This window comes from Oryx dammah, unplaced genomic scaffold (genome assembly GCF_014754425.2).
Source record: "Oryx dammah isolate SB20612 unplaced genomic scaffold, SCBI_Odam_1.1 HiC_scaffold_990, whole genome shotgun sequence".
In the NCBI taxonomy this organism is placed as follows: domain Eukaryota; kingdom Metazoa; phylum Chordata; class Mammalia; order Artiodactyla; family Bovidae; genus Oryx; species Oryx dammah.
In genome coordinates, this window is record NW_024071133.1 from 1 (window position 1) to 8,514 (window position 8,514).

The 8,514-nt window shown below is 46.9% G+C and overlaps 1 pseudogene; it reads left to right on the forward strand.

Annotated features, from left to right (window-relative positions):
- Positions 1-446: 446 nt before the first annotated feature.
- On the forward strand, positions 447-8,508 carry LOC120859443 (annotated as a pseudogene).
- The last annotated feature ends 6 nt before the right edge of the window (positions 8,509-8,514 follow it).

The window sequence follows — 8,514 nt, forward strand, 5'->3', positions numbered from 1 at the left end:
ACAGACAAGCAGAGAGATGGAGAGTGTGCTGGCAGGTGCTCCAGGCGTCACGCAGGAACCGGAGCGGGGAAGGGTCAGCAGTGAGCACGAGGGTCTTTACAGCAGCTGATCGTTGTGGGGGGCATCTCCCAAGAGGCCCTGAGTGTGAGCAGGCGTGTGAGGGCAGCGAGGGGGTGAGCCAGAGAGAGCTGGGAAGCAGAGGAAAAACGAGCCCAGAGGGGCTGAAGTGACGGGGGTCGTGATGCTGATGTTAAAACAGTAGGACACACACACACACACACACACACACACACACACACACACCCAAGGCGGAGGGATGAAGAGATCTGTTCAGGACCCAGGGCACCATTTTTCCATCCCAACACACAAGTCAGAATATTAACTGGTTTCTCTCTCTTCCCTCCTAGTCTCACTCTTAAACTTCTGGCCCCCGCCCACCACTGGACAACTCCATTAAATTGTTGCCCCACTTTGCCACAGAAGGATGGATGTTCTCCTACTTGCCCACAGTGTGCCAGAGAAGCCTCTAGGCTATGCCTCCCTGGCACAGAGGAGAAAGGGTAGACAGCACCCAGCTAATTGCATCATACAGAGTAGACACTAATGCAACTACCAAAGCCTCTGCCCACAGTGGTCGGGAGACACGTTACCCCAACGGAACCCTGCTGATCCAGAACATCGTCCAGAAAGACACAGGATCCTACACCCTGCCCGTTACAAAGAATGATTTACAGACAGAAAGACAAATCGGACTCTGTGTATACTGTAGGTGCTTCCTCTCTGACCTCGGAGTGTTGGGGCAGGGGCGGGGGGTGAGTTCTATTCACACACTGTGGCATTAAAATGTGGAGCTGAGACTCAGAACACCTCCTACATGTGGTGGATCAAAATCAGAGCCTCCCCAGCAGCACCAGGCTGGGATTGTCTGAAGACCACAGGATTCTCACTGTGCTCACTGTGACAAGGAATGACACAGGACCCTATGTGTGCGAAGTCAGGAGCCCAGTGAGTGTCAGCCACAGTGACCCATTCACTCTGGATGTCCTCTGTGAGTAACCTCTGTTCCTATGTGGTCCAGGCTGCCTACCCAAATCCACACTGCCAGAGGCCAGGCCATACCCATCCCTGTCAGGCCTAGGCACACAGACTCCCACTCCCAGACACCAAGACTGGCCGTGACTTCCTGTTTCAGGCAAGTTCAGGCAGGCCCACCTTAAATCAAGATGGAGAGGGAAGGGGCTGCTCTGTCTTGAGGGGCTGAGGATCGCCAGAATATGATGGGAGAAACAGATGAATATGTCAGACTCACAATGAGTGAGCATGAAGGGGAATGATGAGAAATTTTTCAGACATGCGTGTGAACAGCTCAGAAGAACCTTTGGGGCCCTAATACAGACCAAGAATTTCCCTTCCCTCTGATTGCACTACGTGTGGCTTTATGCTCTTTGCTTCAGATGGCCCGGTGGCCCCCACCACTTCCTCCTCAGACTCCTGTTACCATCCAGAGGAAAACCTCACCTCTTCTGCCACACAGGATTCTTGGCTTGTCAATGCGAAGCCCCAGAAATACGCCCAGGTTCTCTTTATCCCCAACCATACCGTGTACTCTCAGACCCAACATTACCTGACAGGCCTGGATAGCACCACAGTCAGAAAATCAGGGTCTCTAATAAGTGGTCCATGGAGCATTCTGACTGAGCCTCAGGTGGAGGTCTCTCTGGTTTTCTTTCTTCTTTTTTTCCCTATCTTCTTTCTCTCTTTCAAGAGAAGCTTGAAGGGGTGCGAGGGAGAAAGAAAGAGGCAGAGACAGAGAAGTGAAGTGACCCCATGGACTGTATAGTCCATGGAATTCTCCAGGTCAGGATACTGGAGTGAGTAGCCTTTCCCTTCTCCAGGGGATCTTCCCAACCCAGGGATCGAACCCAGGTCTCCTGCATTGCAGGCAGATTCTTTACCAACTGAGATATGAGGGAGGCCCAGAGACAGATAAGGGAGCGAGAAATAGAGAAGGGGGAAAGAGAAAGAGGGAGAGAGACCCAGAGCGAGACTTCTCTGGTCTTCTAAAACATCCGGGAAGTAATTATTAACCAAGCTGTGTCCCATAGACAGTTCCCCTAGTTTATAGAAGGACTAGTTTTTACAGCCTTTTGTTAAAACCATAACCACTTCTCTCCAGAGATTTCCTTCACCATGATATTCACTCCACAGGCCAGGATTAAAAGACTTCTTCAGATTAAAAAATCATTCAACTATAATCTCCCGTGGTCCTAAGATCATGAAAACTAACCTGATCATCTTCATTCCCAACTAAATTATTTCACAAATGGGAACACGTTCCTTAAAAATATAAAGCTCTTCTGGTTCCTTAATAATATAAAGTTGTTCTGCCCAAAACATGGAGAGGGCTGGCAAGCCTGCCTCCCCAAAATAAACAGATGTGTGAAGGTCCATATAGTCAAAGTTATGGTTTATCCAGTAGTCAGGTAAGGATGTGAGAATTGACCATAAAGAAGGCTGAGTGCCAAAGAATTGATACTTTCGAACTGTGGTGCTGGAGAAGACTTTTGAGAGTCCCTTGGGAGTTGGTGATGGACAGGGAGGCCTGGCATGCTGCAATTCATGGGGTCGCAAAGAGTCAGACATGACTAAGCGACTGAACTGAACTGAACTGGACAGCCAAGAGATCAAACGAACCAATCCTAAAGGAAATCAACCCTGAATATTCATTGGAAGGACTGACGCTGAAGCTGAAGCTCCAGTACTTTGGCCACCTGATGCAAAGAACCAACTAATGGAAAAGACCCTGATGCTGGGAAAGATTGAGGGCAGGAGAAGAGGGCAACAGAGCATGAGATGGTTGGATGGCATCACCGACTCAACGGACAAGAGTTTAAACAAACTCTGGGAGATAGTGAAGGACAGGGAAGCCTGGTGTGTCACAGCCTGTGGGTCACAAACAGTCAGACATAACTGAGCAACTGAACAACAATGTACTGAATGAGAGGGGCTAACATTTATTCTGTCACAGACCTTTGGATAGGGTCACGTGGAAGCATCATAGAAGATTTCCATCTGATGATGAGGTTGCTGGATACATGGGCTGAGAAGAGGTTCCCAGGGCTGATACCACAAGCTGTCCAATACTACAGTGTTGTTTCAGCAACCAGGCAAGGGTCCCTCTGGTGTGATCTGGGGGTCAGAGGAGATGTGAAGTCATCTCTTTCCCATTGTCACCTAAACAAAGACCCAGGGCCTTCCTTAGAGTCGCCTTTACAGAGGTCACTGGGCCCTGAGACTGCAGAGGGAGCATGGCCCAGGCCCCTGACCCCACTCTCAGTCATTTATCTCCTCTGTCTCTCCACAGCCCCAGTGGCACGGCCCTCCCTCCAAGCCAGCAACACCACAGTCACAGAACATGACGGTCCCGTGGTCCTGACCTGCCTCACAGATGAGACTGGGGTTGCCATATGCTGGCTCTTCAAAGGCCAGAGAAGATGACAGAGGGGGTGACCCTCACCCCCAACACCCTAACCCTAGACTGGGTCAGCAGAGGGGACACTGGGAATTATCAGTGTGAGGTCCCCAGCAGGGGCAACTCCAGAATAAGTGACCCCCGTAGGCTGAGTGAGTAACCATCCTTACCTCCTGTGTTAGTTGCTCAGTCCTGTCTGACTCTTTGCAACACCACAGACTGTAGCCCGCTAGGCTCCTCTGTCCATTGGATTCCCCAGGCAAGAATCCTGGAGTGGGTTGCCATTCCCTTTTCCAGGGGATCTTTCCAGCTCAGGGACTGAACCCATGTCTCCTGCATTATCGTCTAATCCTCCAGTGAAGCCCATTTTAACCTGGATAACCTTCTTTTAATAATTCCACCAACAATTAGCCTATCATCTCATTTCCTTCACTTCAAGCAATTGGAACGTGTGCTGCCTCTCCCCTCCTCATCCCCTGATTTCTCCTGGCCCTCTGCTGTGAATCCTCGTTGCCAAGACCGCTGGAAGCAGCACTAAAATCAGTACCTGGGACTTCCTGAGCAGTCCAGTGGTGAAGACTCTACCTTCCACTGCAGGGGTTGCTGTGAGCTCCTCCAAGGGATCTTCCCCACACAGGAACTGTATCCGTGTCTCCTATGTCTCCTAATTGGCAGGCAAGTTCTTTACCACTAGTTCCACCTGGGAAGCCCCAGTGAGGTATTAAACTCTAAATCTCCTTTTTCTTATGTGTACAGTGGTGTTTATATGCACTCTTATAAAGTTTTGTGATACGCTTTCCAATGAAGGTGGAAACCACACAGCAGACGTGTATTCAGGAAGCAGGGCTATCCTGGTGGCTCAGCTGATAAAGAGTTCACCTGCAGTGCGGGAGACCTGGGTTCAGTCCCTCAGCTGGGAAGATCCCCTGGAGAAGGGAAAGGCTACCCTCTCCAGCATTCAGGCCAGGAGAATTCCATGGACTGTATAGCCCATGTGGTCTCAAAGAGTCCAACAGGACTGAGCGACTTTCACTTTTTCACTTTCAAGTGTTCAGTATGTTAGTTGGCACTGTTGTGATTGCAGGCTTGCCGGCACACTCAACTCCTGGTCCCTCCACCTGTCTTTCTTAGTTGCACCATCGTCTCTACAGTGGAAGTGACACCATTTCTTCCCAGGATGGGCAGTGGTCGTGTGTGGTGAGAGATGGGGGCCTTGAGGACTGTAATTTGCGCAACATAAACTCCTACGATTGTGTGTTGTCTGTTGGTCGGTTAGGTCTCTGGCTTCCAGTGCTCTCACGGCCTCTAGTTTCTCACTGAAATTCCCTCTGACTGCCGCATCCATCATTGAAAGTGGGGTGTTGTCGTGTCACTGTCGTGACCGAGCTATTTCTCCCCTCGATGCTGTCCGTTTTTGATTCACAAATCTGGTGCTATGTTGTTAGGTGCATAATGCTTATAATTGTTCAATTTCCTTGGTGAATGGAAAGTTTTCTCAATATGTAAGGTCCTACAGTTTCTCTTGTAGGCTTTTTAGATTTAGAGATTATATCAGACATTCATACAGCCACCACAATTCTCTTTTTATTACTATTTGCATAGAATATCTTTTTCCAACCTTACTTCAACCTTCTATGTCTTTGTATCTAAAGTGAGTCCCTTGAAGAGAGTATAGAGATGGGTCATAATTTTAATCCATTCTGTGATTCTCTGCCTTTAATTTAAAGGTTGAGGCTATCTATGAGTCAAATACCTCCTGACAGGAAAGAGCTTCTGCCATCTTGCTACTTGGTATATGTCCTATTAATTCCTCTATTTCTTCCTCTTTGGTAGTTAAGTGATTTCCTTTCTTAAGTGTCGTTTTGATTCTGTTCTTTCCCTGTCCAGTGTATTTCAGTTCTTTCCTTAGTGGCTAACTTGAAGATGACAATTAACATCTTATACATGTATCTATTGAGTTGAAATACCAATTAGATTCTATAATGTATAATACAATGTATAGTACACATCTCCATTCCCCCCATTCTACTCACTTATTGTCATAGATTTCAGCCATCATTATACAATGTATGTCCGTTATATAGATTTATAAATATTGTTTCATGAAATAGCTTTGAAATGAAAAAGAAAAACAAGTGATTACAAAAAAGACAATAATATTGGCCTAAATAAGATACTGTGTCACCTTGACCACTGTTCTTTATATATTCCAATGACTTTGAGTTACTGTCCAATGTTTGTTCAGTCATCTAAAAGGATTCCTTTTACATTTCATATGTGGCTTGTGTCCAAGGAATTAACTCCCTTGACTATAGTTTATCTGGGAAAGTCCTAATTTGAGCTTTACTGAAGGAGACTTTTTCTGTACACTGCTTTCCTGGTTGACAGTCTTCCTTTTAGGACTTAAATCAGTGGTCCCAGTACCTTCTGGCCCCTTTTCTCTGATGTGGAATTTGATTTTCACCTTATTGAAGATCCACTGTACATGATAAGTCACTTCTCTCTTGCTGCTTTAATCATTCCCTCTTTCCTTCAGTCTTTCAGTGATTTGACTATATTGTGTCAGAACACCTGTATCTTGAAAGATCCTTTTTTGGAGTTCCTTAACCACCCTTGGACTGTGAAGAAAGCTGAGCGCCGAAGAATTGATGCTTTTGAACTGTGGTGCTGGAGAAGACTCTTGTGAGTCCCTTGGACTTCAAGGAGATCCAACCAGTCCATCCTAAAGGAGACCAGTCCTGGGTGTTCGTTGGAAGGACTGATGCTGAGGCTGAAACTCCAGTACTTTGGCCATCTCATGCGAAGATTTGACTCATTGGAAAAGACCCTGATGCTGGGAAGGACTAGGGGCAGCCGGAGAAGGGGGCGACAGAGGATGAGATGGTTGGATGTCATCACTGACTCGATGCACATGAGTTTGGGCGAACTCCAGGACTGGTGATGGACAGGGAGGCCTGGCGTGCTGCAATTCATGGGGTGGCAAAGAATCGGACACAACTGAGAAACTGAACTGAACTGAACTGAACCACCCTTGATATGTAATCTTCATCTAGTTTAGGAAGTTTTAAGCCATTAATTTGTAATATTTTTTTTCATTGTTTTTTTTCTCTCTTCTTCAGGAACTGCCATACTGCATATGTTTGTCCACTTGATGGAGTTCTGCATAATACTTTGCCTGGTTTCACTATTCCTCATTTTTTTCCTTTCTACTCCCCAGTCTGAATAATTTTTTTTCTATCTTCATGTTCACTGATTCTTCTACCTGCTCAAATGTGCGGATGAATCACTCTTGTAAGTTATTGCTTTCAGTTCTTATACTTCAGCTTCAGATTCTCTTCAACCATGGATAAATAATTTAACAGTAAGAAAGAACGTGTTCTTCTTGAGGAGCAGGTTCTTCTCAGACCTCTCCAATATGGATACAGCCATCCTCCCACACTAACAACTATAGTACTTTAGACATGAACACTGATTATAAAGCTACCTGGGTCAATCTCAGACAAGCACATTAGGAGTAGAAAAACACAAGAGAGAGAGAAGGCTAGTTTTAGACCCTGAGAAGGAAGGCTCATCCCAAGGAGCGCTCAGATGGCATCAATCAAGGAGCTGAATTTGTCCTCAAGTTTGATGTACACTCTTCCCTCTCTAAATGATCAGGAACCACAGACAAAGTCATGTTCTTCAGTAGTCAGTTCCTCCCTCCTAGAATCCCTGTGCACATTCCAAGCTGGGTGCAAACAGGCCAAGTGATATGGGGACAAAGCATCCAATGGTCCGTGAATCAATGAGCAGAGTTTATGGCCCACTGAGAAGGTGATGCTGGTCCGAGACAAGCAACAGTGTCAGGATGGAGGATGCAGGGTCCCATCAGTGTGAGGTGTCCCCCCAGTCAGAATCTGCAGTTGTGACCCCAGCTCCCCAGATGAGCCCGGTGAATGGCCCTCAACACCTTACATCTTCCCTTGTAATTTCACTGGAAGTCGGTGTGTAATTAATGCAAATAATGAGGGTGTGGGTAGTCTCCTTTCAGAGCCTTTAGAAGAATGTGTCCAATTAACTATGCAAGACTCAGCTGTTCTTGTCATGGTTTGGTTATTATTTGTGTGAGTTGTTAGACTGTGAGCAACACACTGGATCTTGTGCTTCAGTTTCCTCAGCTGTAAAACTGGAGACCAGCTGGATCTTAGGGATGGTGTGAGGATGTTCACTAGGAAGATGATGAGATTAAAATCCTTCCCTGGGTACCTACACAGAGTCAGCATGCAAGAAATCTTTTAACAGGTGGTATTTTGTCTTTCAACATTGTTGTTTTGGGCTGTAAAGTCAGACAACTTGATTGCATTTTGTTTCATCCAGCCCTAGTTCTATGACTTCCGTTGAGTTATTGAACTATTATGTGTCTCAGATTTATGTATGTACAGTGAGGCTCACAACCCCTCCCTTATGGAGGGGGAAAGATCCAAACAGTTGGGTGTAAAGGATTTCCCACTGTGCCAGTCACACGGGAGGACCTAGAAACAGTTGGCTAATATGATTACTACTAATGAGTGTTGAGTGGACTGGAGAGGACCTGCCCTCCAACACCCACAATAGTGATGAAAAGAAAAACTCACAGGGCGGGGGCATAATGTGAGATGAAAAGAGTCCTTCAGAGGAAAATGAACAGGACAGGGAACTGGCTACAGTGAGAGAATGGAGAGTTGGAGCAAGCCCAGGGTTTCAAATCTGATAAAGAGGAAAACGATGCAACCACGTGCGGTGGGAGAGTCGGGAGGACACCGTGATGACAAAGCAGACCGCCACACGGGGCTCAGAGCATTTCCTTCCTCCTAACCAGGCCCTCCCGGAAGACTCCTCTGAATATTCCCCCCAGTGAACTCGGACCCCATTTCCCCTCTCTCTTCCTCTTCTGCTTTCAGGGAAAGAAAACAGCCGAGCCCTCGGTGTGAGGGCCATTACTGGCATCGTGATTGGGATCCTGCTTGTGCTGACGCTGCTGGCTGTCCTGGGGCGTTTCATTTTCCTTCACAGGTACAGTGGCA